Here is a 20230-nt window from a genome sequence, read left to right on the forward strand (position 1 = left end):
AAAACACCTTCATTTTTTGTTGCTGTTGTTCAGTTACTGAGTTGTGTCCGGCTCTTTGAGGCCACATGAACTGCAGCACACGAGGCTTCCCCGTCCTTCACTATGTCCTGGAGCTTGCTCAAACTCATATCCATCGAGTCGGTGAAGCCATCCAACCATCTCATCCTCTGTCGTCCCCTTCTCCTCCTGCCTTCAGTCTTTCCCAGCATCAGGGTCTTTTTCAGTGAGTCAGCTCTTCGCATCAAGTGGCCAAAGGATTGGAGCTTCAGCTTCAGCATCAGTCCTTCCAGTGAATCTTTAGGGTTGATTTCCTTTAGGATTGACTGGTTCTAGCTCTCTTCCCTGTTGAAAAATCTACATCAGGCACTGTTCTTAGGACTTTAGAGTCCTGGCCAACAGTCTTTCTGCAAAGCCCCTTTCTTAACTTCTAGACATTCTGGTTTGTTCAGACCATTCTCACTGGCAAAAAAAAAAAAAAAGGAGGAAGGGTCCAGAAACTAGTTATGATGAGATTTTCAGTTGTTAACTGTGTGACCTAGGTCAGGGTTTCTCAGCGTTGACACTGCTGACATTTGAGACTGATAGATGTTAGTGGTGGGGTGTGGACTGTAAAGTGTTGATTTACATTCCCGCCTTCTACCTGCTAAATTACAGCCGCAATGCCCTGTTCGGTTATTGAATTAATGCTATTGCTGTTTTAGTCACTAAGTCATGTTTGACTCTTTGTGACCCCACGGACTGTAGCACGCCAGGCTCCTCTATCCATGGGATTTCCCAGGCAAGAATAGTGGAATGGGTTGCCATTTCCTCCTCCAAGGGATCTTCCCGAACCAGGCATCTATCCCACGTCTCCCGCACTGGCAGACAGATTCTTAAGCAGTGGGCCACTAGGGAAGCCCATTACTGAATTAATAATCAACTCAATAAAAGTAGATAGGGCACCCATGGAATGTGTGTGCAAAAGAATGAAATAATTATTTCTCCTGCTGTGAAAATCAGACCTTCAAAGACAGGACCTGGGCCTTATTACTTTTTTCTAATTTTCAGAATAGAAATGAAGGGATAGATTAAACAGGAAAAGATGATTAATTTAAGACATGTGTAGGGTTTGTAATCTGTAAGCCTTGGAAAGTAACTGGTTGTGGTTGGTGGTGGGGACTAGGGGAGTTTCAGGTAGTTTCTACATTAACCTGATAAAAGCAGTGTGTACCTATTGAGATGGAGATGACAGAAGAATCAAAGCGGATTTGAGTTCAATGCAGAGTGAATTACAGAGGCTTGGGGGACTCCTTAATGAAAACATTTCTCATCATCAAAATGAGCATCAACTCATTTTTAAATGAGTCAGCTCTTCGCATCAGGTGGCCAAAGTATTGAGTTTCAGCTTCAGCATCAGTCCTTCCAATGAACACTCAGGACTGATCTCCTTTAGGATGGACTGGCTGGATCTCCTTGCAGTCCAAGGGACTCTCAAGAGTCTTCTCAACACCACAGTTCAAAAGCATCAATTCTTCAGTGCTCAGCTTCTTTATAGTCCAATTCTCACATCCATACATGACCACTGGAAAAGCCATAGCCTTGACTAGACGGACCTTTGTTGGCAAAGTAATGTCTCTGCTTTTTAATATGCTGTCTAGGTTGGTCATAACTTTCCTTCCAAGGAGTAAGCGTCTTTTAATTTTATGGCTGGAATCACCATCTGCACTGATTTTGGAGCCCAGAAAAATAAAATCAGCCACTATTTCCACTGTTTCCCCATCTATTTGCCATGAAGTGATGGGACCAGATGCCATGATCTTCATTTTCTGAATATTGAGCTTTAAGCCAACTTTTTCACTCTCCTCTTTCACCTTCGTCAAGAGGCTCTTTAGTTCTTCTTCACTTTCTGCCATAAGGGTGGTGTCATCTGCATATCTGAGGTTATTGATATTTCTCCCTGCAATCTTGATTCCAGCCTGTGCTTCCTCCAGCTGGGTGTTTCTCATGATGTACTCTGCATATAAGTTAAATAAGCAGGGCAACAGTATACAGCCTTGACGTGTACTCCTTTTCCTATTTGGAACTAGTTTGTTGTTCCATGTCCAGTTCTAACTGTTTGCTTCCTGACCTGCATAGAGGTTTCTCAAGAGGCAGGTCTGGTGGTCTGGTATTCCCATATCTTTCAGAATTTTCCACAGTTTAATGTGATCCACACAGTCAAAGGCTTTGGCAGTATGGCCTTGCTGGTTATCCATTTTAAATACAGCAGCATGTACATGTCTATCCCAAACTCCTGGGGGAAGGAGTAGGCTGATTCTTAATATGCAGATAGACCCAGCTTCAGCCTTTGCTGCTTCTTGTGAAAGATCCCAGGCTGTGTATATATCTAAAGCGTAATCCACAGACCTGGGATGCAGAAGACCGTGGATCCCGCCTAGGATGTGATGTGACATCGATGGTGTCATGCATGAAAAGTATATGAAGGGTGGGAACTTACAAGATGGTCATTTTCTCTCCCTTTCCCTCACACCAAGGTTCTTTTTTATCCTGTTACTCAACAAGCAAACACTACCAGTACTCTCAGGGCACAGCTGAAGATTTTATTTTGAATTTAATGATTTACAAAACACCTTCATTTTTTGTTGCTGTTGTTCAGTTACTGAGTTGTGTCCGGCTCTTTGAGGCCACATGAACTGCAGCACACGAGGCTTCCCCGTCCTTCACTATGTCCTGGAGCTTGCTCAAACTCATATCCATCGAGTCGGTGAAGCCATCCAACCATCTCATCCTCTGTCGTCCCCTTCTCCTCCTGCCTTCAGTCTTTCCCAGCATCAGGTCTTTTTCAGTGAGTCAGCTCTTCGCATCAAGTGGCCAAAGGATTGGAGCTTCAGCTTCAGCATCAGTCCTTCCAGTGAATCTTTAGGTTGATTTCCTTTAGGATTGACTGGTTCTAGCTCTCTTCCTGTTGAAAAATCTACATCAGGCACTGTTCTTAGGACTTTAGAGTCCTGGCCAACAGTCTTTCTGCAAAGCCCCTTTCTTAACTTCTAGACATTCTGGTTTGTTCAGACCATTCTCACTGGCAAAAAAAAAAAAAAAGGAGGAAGGGTCCAGAAACTAGTTATGATGAGATTTTCAGTTGTTAACTGTGTGACCTAGGTCAGGGTTTCTCAGCGTTGACACTGCTGACATTTGAGACTGATAGATGTTAGTGGTGGGGTGTGGACTGTAAAGTGTTGATTTACATTCCCGCCTTCTACCTGCTAAATTACAGCCGCAATGCCCTGTTCGGTTATTGAATTAATGCTATTGCTGTTTTAGTCACTAAGTCATGTTTGACTCTTTGTGACCCCACGGACTGTAGCACGCCAGGCTCCTCTATCCATGGGATTTCCCAGGCAAGAATAGTGGAATGGGTTGCCATTTCCTCCTCCAAGGGATCTTCCCGAACCAGGCATCTATCCCACGTCTCCCGCACTGGCAGACAGATTCTTAAGCAGTGGGCCACTAGGGAAGCCCATTACTGAATTAATAATCAACTCAATAAAAGTAGATAGGGCACCCATGGAATGTGTGTGCAAAAGAATGAAATAATTATTTCTCCTGCTGTGAAAATCAGACCTTCAAAGACAGGACCTGGGCCTTATTACTTTTTTCTAATTTTCAGAATAGAAATGAAGGGATAGATTAAACAGGAAAAGATGATTAATTTAAGACATGTGTAGGGTTTGTAATCTGTAAGCCTTGGAAAGTAACTGGTTGTGGTTGGTGGTGGGGACTAGGGAGTTTCAGGTAGTTTCTACATTAACCTGATAAAAGCAGTGTGTACTCTGTATTTAGTGTTTTAAGGAATCTCCATGGTTTTCCTTCATGGCTGCACCCACCCATGTACACCCCCACCCCACAGAGTAGAGGATGCTCTGTTCCCCTCGCCAGATGCTCCTCAGCAGCATTTAATTCTTTGTAGATCTTTTGGAAGATGACCATCCTGAGCCGTGTGAGCTGATACCTAACTGCAGTTTTGATTGGCATTTTTCTAACAGTGATCCCGGGCATCTTTTCCGGTGCTTTATGGCCATCTGATACCTTCTTTGAACAAATGTTCATTTGGATCTTTGGCCTGTTTTTTTTTTTTTTAATTGAATTGATTGTTTTCTTGATATTGAGCTGCTGTTTGAATGTTTTGGAGGTGAATTCCATTTTTAAATTCAGTTACAAACTTTTTTCCCCCCATTTTGAGGGTTTTTTTCTCCCCCTTTGTTTAGTATTTTCCTTGCTGTGCCAAAGGTTTTGAGGTTAATGAGGTCCCTTTTGTTGAGTTTAAATTTTTTTTTTCATTATTCTGAGAATTGATGCAAAAAGAACTTGCTGCAATTTATGTCAAGGCATGTTCTACCTGTATTTTCCTCAAGAGGTTTAGGGTAATCATCCCTCCATTTAGCTCTTTAATTAATTTGGAGTTTCTTTTTCTGCATGGGCTTTGAGAGTGTTGTAATTTCACTCACTTTTCTCTTGTTTAAGGAACCTTCTCCCTGTTCTCCATTCTGGCTGTTAACAATTTACATTCCCAGCATCTGTATCAAAGAGTTAGCTTTTCTTCAAACCCTCTCCACTATTGTTTGCAGACTTTTTGAAAAGGGCCCGTCTGACAGGTTTGAGAACATTCCTCGGTGCAGTTTGGGTCGGCATCTCTTTAACAGGGATCCTGAGCCCCTTTTCACATGCTCTCTGGCCATCTGGATGCCTTCTTGGAGGAGTGTCCATTTAGGCCCATTTTTCTATTGGGTTGTTTGGTTTTTTGATGTTGAGCTACATGAGCTGTTTGCATGTGTTGGAGATGAATTTCTTGTGGGTATGCTCATTTGGAAACCTTTACTTTTCCCAATCTGAAGATGGACTTTTTCTGTCATTTAGGATTTCCCTTGCTGTGCAAACCCTTAAGGTCGATGAGGTCCCTTCTGTTCACTTCCATTTTATGTTTCATTACTCTCAAAGGTGGATCCAGCAATAACTGGCTGTGATTTATGTCAAAATGCGTTCTGCATGTATTTTTCTCAAGAGGTAGAGAGTAATCACCCCTCCAATGAGATCGTCAATCCATCTGGAATTCCTTTTTCTTTATGAGGTTAGGCAGAGTGGTAATGTCATTCTCTTTTCACTATTTAAGGAACTTCTATGCTATCCTGCCTACTGACTGTTAACAATTTAACAATGCCAGCATCAGTACAGGAGGGGTCCCTTTTCTCCACAACCTTTCCAGACTTATTGTTTGTAGACTTTTTGACAAAGGCCATTCTTTTTTCCCGGACCTACCCGGGACATTTATTGACTGGTTTGTTTTTCTTACAGCCCCTCGGGCCTGGTGAAAATCAAGTGCCCGTCCGCATGGGTTTTTCTGTTGTTGTTACCAAAAGCGGCCACAAGGCGGCAGCATTTCTTCATGCGCCACTGTTTTGATTGCTTTGTTTGGGCTAATTTAATTTTTATTTTCTGTTGGAGTAGAGTTGATTTTCGTTGTTGTGTTTGTTTCAGGTTTACGGGGACTTGATCAGTCATACATAGACCTATATCTATTCTTTTTGGGGGTTTTCCTATGTAGGTTCTTTCAGTGTATTCAGTAGACTATTAAATATTGTCAACAGTTCTGCCTTGAAAGTAGGGGTGCGAATATCATTTTAAATTAAGATTTTCTCCGGATCTAAGGCAAGGGGTGGGCTTGCTGGATCGGGTAGTAAGTCTGTGTTTACCGTCCTAAGGAATCTCCATACTGTTTTCATTCGTGGCTGCACCCACCCCTTTACATCCCCGCCCACAGTGGTGTTGGAGAAGACTCTCAAGAGTCCCTTGGACAGCAAGGAGATCCAACCAGTCCATCCTGAAGGAAATCAGTCCTGAATACTCATTGGAAGGACTGATGTTGAAGCTGAAGCTCCAATACTTTGGCCACCTGATGGGAAGAGCTGACTCGTTGGAAAAGACCCTGATGCTGCGAGGGATTGAGGGCCGGAGGAGAAGGGGACGGCAGAGGATGAGATGGTTGGATGGCATCACCGACTCAATGGACATGAGTTTGGCTGGACTCCGGGAGTTGGTGATGGACAGGGAGGCCTGGCATGCTGCGGGTCATGGGGTCGCAAAGAGTCAGACACGACTGAGCGACTGAACTGAACCCAACTGAGTCACAGAGTAGGAGTCCCTGTTCCCCTCGGCCTCGGCAGAGTTTCATCTTCGTAGGATGAAATGAAACGTAGGAGGATGGCTATTCTGAGCAGTGTGAGATGATACCTCGTTGCAGTTTTGATTGACATTTCTCTAACAGTGATACTGAGCATCTTTTCATGTGCTTTATGGCCATCTGGATGCCTTCTTAAGATGAAGGTCTATTTAGATCTTTGGCCTGTTTTTCTCTTGAGTTGATTGTTTTTGATATGGAGCTGAATGAACTGTTTGCATGTCTTGGAGATGAATAAATTGTTTTTAAATTGGATTGTAACCATTTTTTCCCATTTTGAGGGTTGTCTTTTTCCTTTGTTTAGAGTTTCCCTTGCCGTGCAAAAGCTTTTGAGGTTAATGAGGTTACTTTTGTGGAGTTCTGTTTTATTTTTTATTATTCTGAGTGAAACCAAGAAGAACTTGTGGTTTATTTCAAATCCTATTCTGCCCATATGTTCCTCAAGTTTAGAGTATGCATCCCTCCATTTAGCTCTTTAATCAGTTTGGAGTGTTGTTTTCTGTACGGGGTTAGGGAGGGATATAATTAGGTTCACTTTTCACTTGTTTAAGGAACCTCCATGCTGTCCTCTGTTCTGGCTGTTAACAATTTACATCGCGAGTATTAGAGTAGGAGAATTGCTTTTTCTCCAAAACGTCACCATTTCCTGTTTGTAGTTTCTGACAAAAGTCATTCTGACTAGTGTGAGCTCACACCTAGTTGTAGTTTTGATTCACATTTCTCTAAAATTACTCCATGTTGAAAGGTTTCCATATGATTAAAAAAAAAAAAAAAAACCTGTAAACTGACCCCTCGAGAGTGTCCTCTTGACGGTCTGCCCTGTTTTGAGTTTCCTCCGGACCGACCCCAGGACGTTTGTGGAGGACGGCTGTTTCCTCCCAATGTCCTCAGAGACCTGGTGAATATTAAGTGCCCATCAGGACAGGTTTTTCCGTTGTTGTACCAAAAGCGGCCACAAGGCGGCAGCATTTCCTCGTGCGCCAGTTTTGTTTTTTTTTTTTTTTTCCTTGTAACTTAATTTATATTTCCTGTTGAAGTAGATTTGATTTCTGAAGTTGGGCTTGTTTTAGGTGAACAGGAACTTGATTCAGTTATACTCAGACGTGTATCTATTCTTCGGAGTCTTTTCCCATATCGGTTATCACAGTGTGTTCCGTAGACGTCCCTGTGCTAACAGTAGGTCCTTTCAGATTATCTATTTGATATGTAGTAATTCATACATTTTAATCCTAACCTCTTAGTGTATCGCTCCTACAACATTTAAAAAAAATCATGAGTTGGTTTTTTTTAACTGAGTCTGTTTTATTTGCAAGTTAGTTCATTTGCATGAATTTCTGGCTTCCACCTTGAAGTGATATTTTAAGATATTTGTCTGTCTCTTCGCTCACTTAGTGTGATCATCTCTTGGTCCATCCATGCTGCTGCCCATGGGATTTTTCCTTCTCTCTCTCTCTCTTTTTTTTTTTTTTTAATGTGTGTGTTCCAGTGTACAGACTCCCTTAATGCTCTGTCTTGGCTGTTGTGACTACTGCTGCCCTGAAAATAGGGGTGCACGTGCCCTTTTGAATTAGGACTTTTCCCAGATAAAAGCAAGGAGTGGGGTTGCCCGAAAAGTGGTAACTCTCTATTTTGTGTTTTAAGGAGCCTCCAAATATTTTCCTTCCTGGCTACACCCACTCATTTACAACCTCGTCCACGGTGTAGGAGGGTTCCCTGTTCCCCTCGCCCTCGGGAGGGTTTAATCTTTGAAAATCTCTTGAGGATGGCCGTTTTAAGCCGTGTAGGATAATACCTCAACCTAGTTTTAATTTTCATTTCTTTCATAATTACTGATGTTCAGTGTCTTTCCACGGGCTTTTTACCTCCTACCGTGTGAGTCCAATTAACCTCTTGAAGTTGGCTTCGTGGAAGTCAGCCCTGTTGTGAGTTCTTTTCCGGCGATTTACCCTGGGGCATTCTTGAGGGCAGGTGTCCTTTACAGCCCCGCGGTCCTGGTGAATATTGCGCCCATCAGCACCAGTTTTCAAGGGGTTGTTACAGGGAATGGCCACACGGCGGCAGCATTTCTCCCTGCCCAACTCCAGTTACCTGGGCAACCAGAGCCTCAGGGCGCGTCCTGTTCTGGATTGTGTTAGGTGGATACACCCAGGGCTTGTGTCTCCCTCTTCCCCCTTAGCCTTTATCCCCCTGGACAAATCCCAGCAATTGGCACACCGCTCTGCAGAGGGAGCTGTCCTCCTCAGGTGGAGAGGATTGAGGCTGGAGGTGAGGACACAGGACACATGGAGCCCCGGAGACTTTGTGAAGCTCCTTCAGCCTAGAGACCCCACCGTCCTTTGGCGGCGCTAGGGTTGGCTCTGCTGCCGGAGAGACTCCTAGGTCTGGAGACGGTGGGCTCATGCAAAGGGGAACAGGAAGGCCAGGTCCGGGGGCGCTCACTGCGGGCACAGCCTGCCCAGCGCCCTCAGCCCCAGGACAGTCCCGCCGGGGCACTCGAGCCTGCTCCGGCCCCAGGGCCGTGACACCAGCCCAGGTCCCCAAGGCCTGAGGGGCACAGGGTCAGCGGTTCTTTGCCTTTACCTTTTCTTGATAGTTTATTTTGAATTGAGTGTGTAGGTGATTCGCCATGTGGGTTTTTGTTTTAGTATGTTCAGTTCTCAGTTCAGTCGCTCAGTCGTGTCCTTCTTTTTGCGACCCCATGAATCACAGCACGCCAGGCCTCCCTGTCCATCACCAACTCCCAGAGTTCACTCAGACTCATGTCCATCGAGTCGGTGATGCCATCCAGCCATCTCACCCTCTGTCGTCCCCTTCTCCTCCTTGCCCCAGTCCCTCCCAGCATCAGGGTCTTTTCCAACGAGTCAGCTCTTCCCATCAGGTGGCCAAAGTATTGGAGCTTCAGCTTCAACATCAGTCCTTCCAATGAACACCCAGGACTGATCTCCTTCAGAATGGACTGGTTGGATCTCCTTGCAGTCCAAGGGACTCTCAAGAGTCTTCTCCAACACCACAGTTCAAAAGCATCCATTCTTCGGCGCTCAGCTTTCTTCACAGTCCAACTCTCTCATAAATGTGTACAGAAACTTAATTCATTTATATACATATATGTTCTTTTTGGTTTCTTTTCCCATAGAGTTTATTACAGATTGTTGGGTAGGCTTCCTTGTGCTCCCAGTGGGTCCTTGTGGACTCTTTTCTAAATAGTAGTGTATATGTGTTATTCTCAACCTGATAATTTCTCCCTGCACCCCGCGGTTCGTTTTTTGGTAACCATGAGTTTCTTTACTGAGTCTATGAAGCTGTTTCTGTTTTGTAAAGAAGTTCGTTATATCCATGTTTGGATTCCACCCAGAAGTGATAACATGTGATACTTGTCTCTCTGTCTCACTTACTTCACTAGTGTGCTCGTCTCTGGCTCTTCCCCATGGCTGGAAGTGGCATCCTTCCATCCTTTCGTGTCTGGGTAATACCGCTTTGTGTGCCTGTACCCCGGCTTCTTTATCCATTCACCTGTCCTTCTACGCTTAGGTCTCTTCTGTATCTTGGCGATTTACCCAGTGCTGCCATGATTGCTGGTGCACAGCATCTTTTGAAAATTTGGTTTTCTCAGGATCCACACCCCGGCGTGGGATGGCTGGGTCACGTGGTACTTTGTTGCTGAGTGTCTGAAGGCCTGTCCCTACTACTGTCCAGAGCGGATGCACTGATTTACATTCCCACCCAGGGTAGGAGGGTTCCCTTCTCCCCACACCCCTCCTGCATTTATTGTCAACTTTTTGAGATGGCCATGCTGACCTGCGTGAAGTGATACCTCATTGAACTTCTGATATGCATTTCTCTAGTGATTAGGGACGCTGAACATCTTTTCAGGTGCTTCATGGCCACCTGGATGCCTTCTCTGGACAAATGTCCACTTAGATCTTTGGCCCATTTTTCTATTAGGTTGTTTGATGTTTTTTATATTGAGCTGCACGAGCCCTGTTTGCCTGTTTTGGAGGTGAACTCCTTGTGTCTCCATTTGAAAACACTTCTCTCTCCCCATTCTGAGGGTTGCTTTTTCTTTCATCTGTGGTTCACCCTGCTGCTCAAATGCTTTGAGGGTTAATGAGGTCCCCTTTGTCTAGTTTTTTATCTTTCTAAGAGTGAGTCCAAGGCGATTTGGCTGTGATTTATATCAAAGCGTGTTCTGCCTGGATTTTTCTGCAGGGGTTCACAGCATCTGTCCTCCAGTTAGATCTTTGATTGTTCTGGAGTATATTTTTCTGCATGGAGTTAGGGACTGACATAATTTCATTCTCTTTTCAGGAACCTCCTCCCTATCCTCTATCCTGGCTGTTAACAATTTACCTTGCCAGCATCAGTGTAGGAGCGTTTATTTTTCTTCACACCCTCTCCAGTGTTTATTGTCCGTAGACTTTTGGACAAAGGCCAATGTGATCAGAGTGAGGGGATACCTCGTTGAATTTTTTATTTGCATTTCTGTAAGATCTAGAGATATAAAATCTTTTCATGTGGTTATTCTTAAAGAGTGCGAGTAAAACTTACCTCTCCGGGTGGGCTTCTTGGCCGTCTGCCCTGTTTTGAATTCTTCTTCCAGGACCTGCCCGAGGACACTTGTTGAGAACCGGCTGTTTTCTCCTCACTTCCCTGCAGGCCTGGTGAAAGGTGCCCATCCGCACAGGCTTTTCAGTTGTTGTTACCAAAAGTGACCACAAGGTGGCAGCATTTATTCATGCTCCACTCTTTTTTTTTGTTTGTTTTGGTTATTTAATTTTTATTTTCTGCTGGACTAGACCTGATTTCCCATGTCGTGTTTGGTCTTGGTGTACAGGAACTTGATTCAGTTATACATAGACATATGTCTATTCTTTTGGGGGGATTTTCCCCATGTAGATTATCACAGGTGTTCAGTAGACTTCCTGTGCTATTCAGTAGGTCCTTTTTGATTACCTATTTGATATATGGTAGTGTGTATGTCGGAGAAGGCAACAGCACCCCACTCCAGTACTCTTGCCTGGAAAATCCCATGGATGGAGGAGCCTGGTGGGCTGCAGTCCATGGGGTCGATAAGAGTCGGACATGACTGAGCGACTTCACTTTCACTTTTCACTTTCATGCACTGGAGAAGGAAATGGCAACCCACTCCAGTGTTCTTGCCTGGAGTATCCCAGGGACAGGGGAGCCTGGTGGGCTGCCGTCTATGGGGTTGCACAGAGTCGGACACGACTGCAGCGACTTAGCAGCAGCAGCAGTGTGTATGTGTTAATCCCAACTTTTTAATGTATCTTTCCTCCCTTTTTTAAACATAATAAGTTGGTTTTCTATGTCTGTGAGTCTGTTTCTGTTTGCAAGTTAGTTCATTTGCATGAATTCGTAGATTCCACCTGTTAGTGATATCTTAATATATTTGTCTTTCTTGCTCTGACTTACTTTTGGGTAGGAGATAGAGGGGGTGTTCATCAAGTGGAGTAAAATCAAAGCTTTGTTCTCACCCACACACTCCAAGGACAAAGCTCGTGGCAGAAGCTGAGCTCTGCTGGAGTAAAGAGAGACAGTGCCCGCTCCTGAGGTCAAGGCTTCCTTGTCTCCAGGACAGCAGGAAGGCCTCCTGGGGGCCAAAAAGGGTGGGGGCTGCACCCCATAATAAGTGTGGACATGAACCCACAGCCCTCTGCGGTGGGATCCATCTTAGCAAAAAGTTGCACATGCATCTTGGCAGGGCAGGTCCTGGACTGGTCAGATGTGGAGAGAGAGACAGATGGTGCCCGGCGTGGAGACCCAGGACCGGCCGCCGTGAGTGACTCGCATCACCTCCCACTGTGCTCCTTCCACTTCAGGGGATGCCTGCACCCTTCCTCGCTGGTGTTTGTCTCTAATAATAAATGTCGTACCTGTTGTTTTGGTTTTTTTTTTACAGCTTTTGCATCCTTGAAACATTCTTGCTTTCAAACGTGGGCAAGAGCCAGGGCCACTTTGCTTCTAGCCTCTGGCCCCTGGTGGTCTGACCGCAGGACTGCTGGTTTTCATCCAGGCTGCCCAGGCTTAGTCCCTGGGCAGGGCGCTAAGATGTGTCTTCAGGACGGCTCACTGCTCTCCCTCGGAGATCCTTTGGTCCAGAGTCTCCTCTGCAGGTCTCCCCCAGACCGCTGGCTGCAGGCTCCTGACATTCACTCTCTCTACCACGAGTCTGGGATTTCCTTTCCCGCATCACTGGCAGAAAAGGTTCCTTCTCTACCCGATCCTCTACACCTCTGAGGGAGGGCTAACTGCAGCCTCTCTGCTGCAAGCACATTGTCAGCCGCTCAGGTGCAGCCCTGGGTCCTGACCCCCTGGCATGTTCCACCGCAGCCCACTCCAGCTCCTCCAGGAGTTCCCCCCGTGCCAGGCCACCGAGGCCCTTACACTGTGACGGCCCCTTCCAAACGGTCTGCGTCCCAGGCATTATCTGCTGTCTGGGAAGCCTACACCTGCCAACCACTCCGGATCGGCCCGCGTGTCCTCACCGGGGTTGGAAAGAAGACGCCTTGCACGGGGTGCCAAGGACGACCAGAGACCTCTGGTTAGAAGTCGGTGGGGGAAGAGAGGATGCTCAAAGCCCCATCAAGCATGAAATCAGAGTTCAGGGGACCCTCCGGATTCCCTCCAGGCACCTCCTGAATGTGTCCAGGGCACTGGGGGACATCTCTAGGAGCACGCTCTGTCCTCGGTTGAGGTCACTCAACATGGGGGGATCCCTTTCTGAGCCAAAAGAAACACCTCTGGAGTGTGTCCTTAAGAACTGGAAACTTTTTTTTTTCTTTTACTGTGACAGTGTCTGGCCTTTATTTAAATGGGTGGATCGGGGGAAAAAAAACATGCCTAAAACTGGGCATCTTTACTGACACAGGAAAATGGTCTGAGGTTCCGATATGTTCAGAACTTTATTCCACTTTGATCATATTCCTGGTCTGTGGCTCCTGTAATCAGAAAAACCGTCTTAACTTTCTATAGAACCCCCTTCTGACTCCTAACTCCTCTTGGGGTGGGGGTGGGGTGGGAAGAAATTGGGAAAAGAACCGAGCTTCCCCTCTGCCTGCAGGGTCCCTTCCTTCTCCAGACCCTTCTGATCAGACTGAGACCCCAGCTCCCAGAGGGACAGTCCCTCCCGGGACAACACCTTATCAGCCAGTCTGCCCCTCCTGTTGGGGCCAATCTGAGCACTGTCTGGGCCGCATGTTAGCTGTGAAGCGATGACCACAGCCAGGAGAGGTGACACTTTTTGACACTGGATGGCCATGATATTCTTTAGACATTTAAATGGGTTAAATGAAACTTTTTTTTGAAATCGCAAAACCAGTTCCTTTCCAATGTGCAGTTAGCAAAAGCTGGCTTGTTGAAATCTTTTTTTCCCCCCAAAATTCTGACCCTGAGAAAGCAAAAATATGCCAGGAAAAAAGCCTGAAGTTAACACTCATCTTGACTGGGAGATACACAGCCCACTTTACCTGAGACTTCAACTCGGGTAATTCAGTAGAAATTCAAGCCAAGAAAAAGAAAAGGGGCAAAGAGACATTTTATAATAAATCTTTAGTGGAAAACTGTGAGATCCCCTGGAGAAGGAAATGGCAACCCACTGCAGTATTCTTGCCTGGAGAATCCCATGGACAGAGGAGCCTGATGGGCTACAGTCCACGGGGTCACAGAGAGTCAGATGCAACTGACTGGCTAAACAACATCAGATCTCTGTCTGCCTGGATTTATGTCTGCCCCCGTGTGGGTCTTTGTCTTTGGATAATATTGTTGAGGTTAATTTGTAAATGAGCTCTATTTAAGTGGCTTAAAGAAAAGTACTTACAAATCAAGCAATTCTAAATACAAGGAAAAAACCTAAAGATGTTTGGGCATGTTAGACACATGCCTTGTATTACATTGAGAAAAAAAAAATTGTACTTTAGAAAAATACATGTTTTTAGAGGTTCTAAAATACGTTCCTGAGTTTGCTAATCAGAGAATGCCAATCTGACAAACAGTTCACGATTGCTTTCTTCTTGGTTTTAATTAGGTATTAAGGTTTTTTAACGTTAAAAATTATAATATGGAATCAAAGCTACTAAAGTGACCAGGAAAATATTTCAGTGCATAAAGCAAGTAAAGATACATGTCGTTAGCGAAAGAAGATATAAAAGATTGGAGGTGTTTTTGTTGTAAGAAGTAATGATAATCTGTTCTACAGTTGGTTATTTATAAGTGGGGGGAGAAACAGAACAAATTAATACAGATCTAGAAGGTGACAGGTTTGCAGAAGAGGAACGCTGGAAAGATGCTTTGGTATACGTGTTAATAACACATCAAAGGTTAAAACCAACTTAGATTAAACTAGATGACTGGCTATAAGCCTGCAAGTCTCCTCAAAGTACCAGGTGTAGACTGGAATTCAAGCTCATTCTTCTGGAAATAAAGGAGATCCATTTTGTATATTAATGTTCAGGTTGTCACCTCTCCAGCTACTTCTGAAGTGGAGCGGCCTGTCACACCTTCATCAGTCACTCTGAGCTAATAAAACCACCAGAAATATGTGAGACCACAGCAAAAGTTCCCACTCCTTTGGGCAGGGTAGCACCAGCTCTGACTCTACTGGAGCAGGATCAGACTTGCTAAAAACCATACCCTGGTTCTCACTCCTGCTGGGGCCCCTGGTCACAGTAATTCTTTTACTGATCTTTGGCCCCTGCCTTTTTAAACCTACTTGTTAAATTTGTCTCTTTCAGATTACTGCAGTTTCACATCAAGATGCTGGTGATGTAGAGACTCCAGGCAGTCCTCAGAACAGATCCTGCGGGAATAACAACAGAAGTCACCCTGGGGCCCCTGAATGAGACAGGGTGAGAGCGCCATGGCCCAGTTAGGTGGGGTCTACAGCCCCATGCCAGCCTGAAGAAGCTACAGGAGACAGACCTTTGCCCTCAGCCTCCCAGTGAAGATGTTTGGGGTTCTTGTCTCTCAGCAGGATTTGAGGAAGGAGATGGAGGGGCTTCTGGGCTGGAAGCTGGTGTTTGTCAAGTGGAGTGAAGCTGAAGCTTTGTTGTCCCCCAGACACTCAAGGACAAAGCTAGCGGCAGCAGCTGAGCCCTGCTGGAGTCAAGAGATAAGGCGCCAGTGACTGCGGTCAAAGAAGCCTCCTCTGTACAAGGGCAGGAAGGCTCCTTGGAGGCTGAAAAGGGAGGGGACCCCACCCCATAATGAGTGTGGACATGCCCCACGGGCCTCTGTGGGGGGGATCAGACCCAGAGTTTGGTCCTGACTTAGGCCCCACTCCAGTCACACTCAGGCCTGACTCTGGTCCACACTCAGGCCTGACTCTGGTCCACACTCAGGCCCGTCTCTGGTCACACTGAGGCCCGACTCTGGTCCACACTCAGGCCCGACTCTGGTCCACACTCAGGCCCGACTCTGGTCACACTCAGGCCCGATTCTGGTCACACTCAGGTCTGATTCTGGTCCACACTCAGGCCCGACTCTGGTCCACACTCAGGCCCGACTCTGGTCCACACTCAGGCCCGACTCTGGTCACACTCAGGCCCGATTCTGGTCACACTCAGGCCCGACTGTGGTCCACACTCAGGCCTGACTCTGGTCCACACTGGCCTGACTCTCGTCACACTGAGGTTTGACTCAGATCCCCACTGAGGACTGACTCTTGTTCAATTCAGACCTGACTCTGGTCCACACTCAGGCCTGACTCCGATCCACAGTGAAGCCTGACCTGTCCACACTGAGGTGTGACTCCATGCACTCTAAGGCCTGACACTGGTCCACACTGAGATTTGACTCTGGTCCACAGTGAGGCCTGACTCTCATCCACACTGAGCTCTGATTCTCATCCACTCTAAGGCCTGACTCGGGTCCACACTAAGTTTTGACCTTATCTACACTGAGGAATGACTCTGATCCACGCTGAGGCCTAACCCTGGGCCACGCTGAGGCCTGACGGTGGTCCTGACTCAGGCCTGACTCCGGTCTACAATGAGGCCTGACTGTTCCCCACTGAGGCCTGCTGATCTACACTGACCCCTGACTCCTGTCCACACTGAGGTCTGCTTCTGGGCCACGCTGAGGCCTGACCATGGTCCTGCCTCAGGCCTGATTCTGGTCCATACTAAAGCTGACTCTGCTGCACACTGAAGCCTGACTCCGGTCCACACGTAAGTTCTGACTCCGCGCACACTGCGGTCTCACTGTAGTCCACACTGAGGACTGACTCCCATCCACATTGCGGCCTGAATGTTCTTTCTCTAAGCTGTGACTCTCGTCCTCATAAGGCGTGAATCTGGTCTTCACTAGGCCTTGCTCGCGTCCTCAGTAAGACCTCGTAATAGGAAATCCGCTCTGCCGAATATAAATTAAGTGTGGACTGTAGGTAATTCAGAAACTGATACAATATTGCCAAGCAGAAGTGAAACATAAACACATTTTTAAAAATACAGACATATAGAAAGTATTATGACACCATCTGCTCCACGCCTGTGCAGAGGTCTAGGAAAGCTGACATTAGACAACTGCACGCCGTGGATCACTGCACTGGGAAGAGTAGACAAGTCAGAGCTGCAACCTGCGTGCAGGAGAGACGACGCATAAAGAAGATGGGGTACAGACACAAAAGGCAGTATCGTTCTGCCATAAAATATGATCAAAATTACCTTTCCAATCTCTGTGACGAAAACGATGACCATGATCTCGGACAGAGAGAGCAGTGAGTGGTCCTGAAGACAGTCGTGGTTCCCTGTCAGGAACTGGACATGCGGAGCCGGATGAGAACCAGGAGTCCTCGCCGCCAGACCAGCAGGGGCGAGAAGCCAAGTGATCCTGCTGAAAGGATGAATGTTTCAAAGAAACAGAAACCTGTTAAAACAGGTACGGGGTTCACTTTTGGAGACACAGCATAGCACGTGGGTGAGCACGGGGAGGAGAGTTTGTTTAAGACGGAAGCGGGGCAGAGATACGCCCGGAGAGAAAGGGTGTGGGCGTCCTGAATGAGGAGCACAGGAGGAGGAGGTGGAAATCCCTCAGGCAGGACTGTCCTGCCCGCTCTCTGTTTGCCTCTGCCAATTACCTTGTCTCGTTCTTCTCACCCGACTGGTCCCTGAGCCTTCCGCAACATGCATGCACAACCAAAAGAAAGCAACCAACACATGGGAGAGAGTGTTTGCAAATAAGGGTGTCCACAAGGAAACCGTCTACAAAATATGCAAACTGCTCCTTCAGCTCAATTTAAAGAATACAAACAACTGAATAGGCAAGTGGGCCAAAGACCTACATGGGAACTTCTCCCAAGAAGGTATCCGGATAGACATAAAGCCGGTGAAGACTGGCTCAGCATCACCATTATAGGAAAACGCAGTTCAAAACTGCACCACGGTCTCAGCTCATCCCACTCAAAATGGCCATCACGCCAAAGATCTACAAAAATTAAGTGCTGCTGGGGCGGGGCGAGGGGCATGGAGTCCTCCACACTGCGGGCGGGGATGTAAATAGGTGGGTGCAGCGAGAAGGACAACAGCATGGAGAGCCCTTAAAACAGCAGTTGTCGAGTTCCCACGTGATCCGGCAAGCCCACTCCTTGCCTTGGATCCGGAGAAAATCATGATTTAAAATCACAGGTTCACCCCCTCTTTTCAGGGCAGTGCTACTGACAACATCCAAGACAGCATCAACCAAAATGTTCATCAACAGAGAAGTGAAGGGTCACTGGTCCATCGAGACACTGGAGCACACTCAGCCATCAAAAACAACTGAAGCACGCCATTGTCAGCATCAATGGACCGGGAGATTTAGCACACTGAGAGGAATTCATCACGTACAGGTGGAATCTATAAACTCACACAAATGAACAAATTTGTAAACAGGAACAGACTCACAGACTTGGAAAAGCAACTTCTGATTATTTAAAAAAAAAAAAAAAAGAAGTAGGGGAGGGGAGACATTAAGAGGTTAGGATTAACATATACACACTGTTATCTGGTAGATAATCCAAAAGGACCCACTGAATAGCACAGGGAAGTCTAGAGAACACACTGACAGAATCTATACGGGAAAAGACCCCGAAAAAGAAAAGATATATGTCTATGTATAAATGAATCAAGTTCCTGTAAACCTAAAACAAATACAATATGGGAAATCAAATCTACTCCCATTAGATAATAAAAACTAAATAACCAAAAAAAGAAAAAAAAAAAAAAAAAGTGGAGCATGAAGAAATGCTGCCGCCTTGTGGCCGCTTTTGGTAACAACAGAAAAACCTGTGCTGATGGGCATTTAATATTCACAATGGTTGGCTGGCATCACAGAGTCGATGGACATGAGTTTGAGCAAGCTCCGGGCGTTGGTGATGAACAGGGAGGTCTGCCGTGCTGCAGTCCATGAGGTCGCAGAGTCGGATATGACTTAGTGACTGAACTGAACTGAAGTCTTCTGGAACGTAAGGAAAAAAAAAAAAAACCCACCAGCCCTCAGCAAAGTGCCCTCTCAGTTCAGTTCAGTTCGGTCGCTCAGTTGTGTCCGACTCTTTGCGACCCCATGAATCGCAGCACGCTAGGCCTCCCTGTCCATCACCAACTCCCGGAGTTCACCCAGACTCACGTCCAGCGAGTCAGCGATGCCATCCAGCCATCTCATCCTCTGTCGTCCCCTTCTCCTCCTGCCCCCAATCCCTCCCAGCATCAGAGTCTTTTCCAATGAGTCAACTCTTCGCACGAGATGGCCAAAGTACTGGAGTTTCAGCTTTAGCATCATTCCTTCCAAAGAAATCCCAGGGCTGATCTCCTTCACAATGGACTGGTTGGATCTCTACCCTGGGGTAAATCACTGGAAGAGAATTCAACACAGGGCCAATATTCAAGAAGTCTATTTGAAGACGTAAATTGTGCTCACAAGGTAAGATAGAAAAAGTCCGTGGAGAGACACTCGGCTTCACTAACTGTGGTGTGCATGTTCACAGTGGCTCATTTGTGTCCCAGTCTTTGTGACCCCATGGACTGTAGCCCGCCAGGCTCCTCTGTTCATGGGATGTTCCAGGCAAGAATACTGGAGTGGGTTGCGATTTCCTCCTCCAAGGGATCTTCCCAACCCAGGGATCAAACCCAGGTCTTTTCCGACTCCTGTGTTAGCAGATGGATTTTCTTTACCACTGAACCACCTGGGAAGCCCTTACTAATTAGTAAGGGACTGCACTGCAAGTCAAAACTACATTGAGGTGTCACCTTACACCACTCAGAATGGCCATCCTCCAAAAGATCCTCAAAGATGAAACGCTGCCAAGGCTGGGGGGACAGGGAGTCCTCCTACACTGTGGGCGGGGAGGGAAGCGGGTGGGTCAGCCACCGTGGAAAACATCTGTAGGTTCCTCAAAACATTAAATACAGCGAAGCCGCACTTTCCAACCCTCTCACTTCTTGGCCTAGAACCAAAAAATATCCTAATTTGAAACACGTGCACCCCTATTTTTAGGGCGGCGCTGTTCACAGTAGCCAACATGCAGCTTCAACTCAAATGTCCATCTATATTTTCTATCGGAAAAATGAAGAGTAGCTGGTTCATCTATACATTGGAATATATTTGGCCATCAAAAAAAAAGTAAAAAAAAAAAAAAATAACACTGGCCGCAGCCTGGCTGGACCAAGAGATGATCATACTAAGTGAAGTCAAAGAGAGAAAGAAAATGCTTAAAGATATCACTTACAGGTGGAATCTATAACTTCATAGAAATGATCTAAATTCTAAAGAGTAACTGAATTTCACACTTGGAAAACCAGCATATGATTTTTTTTTAAGTTATGGGGGAGACATACAGTTAGGGGTTACAATTAACATATACATACTGCTTGATATCAGAGATAATTTAAAAAGACCTACTGAATAGCACAGGAAGTCAAGTGAACACACCGTGATAAGGTATACAGAAAAAACTCTGAAAAAGAATAGATAAACATCTATGTGTAATTCAGTCAAGCTCCTGTTCACCTAAAACAAACACAACATCAGAAA

The sequence above is a fragment of the Bos mutus genome, chromosome 18 (assembly GCF_027580195.1).
Source record: "Bos mutus isolate GX-2022 chromosome 18, NWIPB_WYAK_1.1, whole genome shotgun sequence".
NCBI lineage: Eukaryota > Metazoa > Chordata > Mammalia > Artiodactyla > Bovidae > Bos > Bos mutus.